General features: G+C 37.4%; 1 pseudogene across 1 annotated transcript; it reads left to right on the top strand.

Moving 5' to 3' along the window:
- The first annotated feature begins 1248 nt into the window (after positions 1-1248).
- On the top strand, positions 1249-1531 carry LOC311597082 (metallothionein-1E-like; annotated as a pseudogene). Its single transcript has one exon. The product of its transcript is annotated as a metallothionein-1E-like (transcript).
- Positions 1532-1998: the final 467 nt, after the last annotated feature.

Genomic DNA, 1998 nt, shown 5'->3' with positions numbered 1-1998 from the left:
TGTCTGACTGAGCTTCCCTCCAAGATGGAAGGCTTTCACCTCAGAGGAAACTGCCGCACACCACGCAACTAGTAAAGAAGCTCTATGGTATTTGAAAAGTTGTCTAATATACAGATGTAGCCTCTAGTACATCGGATATGGAACACAGGATGGGTTCAGCAAACATTCCTTTGAGAAGAGTGTTTGCACTCCAGACACATTTCAAAAGAAAGTTATGTGTTTTATTATATTTGTGTTAGTAAATATTCAGTGTATGTCATTTGGTAACAACCTTTTCATTTTCATGCGTGAATTAGCCATTTCACTTCTTTTCCTCTACTGAAGCGCATTCATTCAATATTTTCGTTGTGGAACTCTAGCTGAAAATTAACTCTGATATCAGCTAGCCCTATTCCATTGCTCACGGGAAATCTGAGAATCAGTGAGGTGAAGAGACTTGCTGTGTAATGCCTCCAATTCACTGAGCAATTTACAGGCATTGTTTTATTTAATACATATGTTCTCCTATGTAAGAACAATGCTGATATAAGTATGGCAAGTTTACAAATGAGGCAAATGAACTTCAGAAAGATTACATATATTGTGTGAATATTTTCTGGGGAAATATGAATAAGTGTCTGTTCATTTCAGATGGGTTACTAATGGTAGAGTGATAAACATTTTTACCCAATGAGTTTACCAGGGTTACTCACAGGATCATGTGTGGACTCGGCAGCTGAATCGGCAAAAGACTAACTCTAGCATGAGTACTCCCTTGGGAAAGAGGGATTCCTGGGGTTTCCTGTAGCTTAGAGACAGCATTGCTAAAGCACATCTCCTTTCTCTAGCAATTGGTTATTTCGGTTATACTTTTGGGAGAAGCCTTGCTGTTCTGTAATTTTCTGAGCTTCTCATCCCTTTTAGTGTCTATAATCCTTGAGTTATACAATTGTCTTTTCTTCATCAGGGAGGAAATTAGCAACACTATATACTGTGTTCTAAATTCACAAAGACACCAAATGTTAACTCATGGCTCAAGTCAAATGAATAGTCCAAAGCCAGGATTAAAAATTCACATATTTTTCCCAAAGTAATTTTCAGTCTGACTTCCAGTTTTGCTCTATACGGTGATACGGTTACCTATTTTTATTTCTGATATACATATTTTTGTTTTTTCTGAAATATTTTCATTTAAAATATGATTTTCCTGATGAAAACTTCCAGGAGCCTGAGGTCTCCTTACTTGTCCCAGCTTCATCAGATCTTGGAATGGATCACAACTGCTCCTGCTGCACTGGCAGCTCCCGCACCTGCTCCCGTTCCTACGGCTGCAAGAACTGCATGCACATCCTGCAAGAAGAGCTGCTGCTCCTGCTGCCCTCTGGGCTGTTCCAAGTTTGCCCAAGGCTGTGACTGCAAGGATGCTTCAAACAAGTGCACATGTGTGGCTGATGTGAGGACAATGGTGCTCCAACTTTTAAATAGTAGTACTGGACCACTCCAGAGTTTTTCATACAGCTTCATCCTGGTTACTAAACCTTCTTTTGTATGAGGTATGTGAATAATAAAGCCAATTTGGTTTAAATAAATAAATAAAATATGATTTTCCAACACATAGGCATACAAACTTGAGAGTCACAAAGATAAAACTAAATTTCTACCTCAGTATGGATTATTTTCTTTAGGATATATTCCTCTAATTTTGCCATGTTTCACATCCTCATTAAGGCCAGAATTCTGCTGAATTTTTATTTTAAAGATTCATATAAATCATGTAAATGAAGTCATACAGCTAATTATATTTTTTCACTAAATTCTTCCATTCACTTTACACTTACGTTTATTCATATTCCTGAATGCACCCAACACTTGAGTGCTTTAAATACCAAGCACTTGTCAATCATCTGAATATAGAATGATCTGTTTTGTCCTTCTCCTGTCAATGAACATTTAGGAAGCTCTCAGCTTTGGACTTTAAGAAATAATATGCCATGTAAGCTCACATTGAAAACTGTTTAT

Source organism: Acomys minous, assembly GCF_964271855.1.
Source record: "Acomys minous genome assembly, chromosome: 1".
NCBI classification, from domain to species: domain Eukaryota; kingdom Metazoa; phylum Chordata; class Mammalia; order Rodentia; family Muridae; genus Acomys; species Acomys minous.
This window is presented reverse-complemented; position numbering and strand designations above follow the sequence as displayed.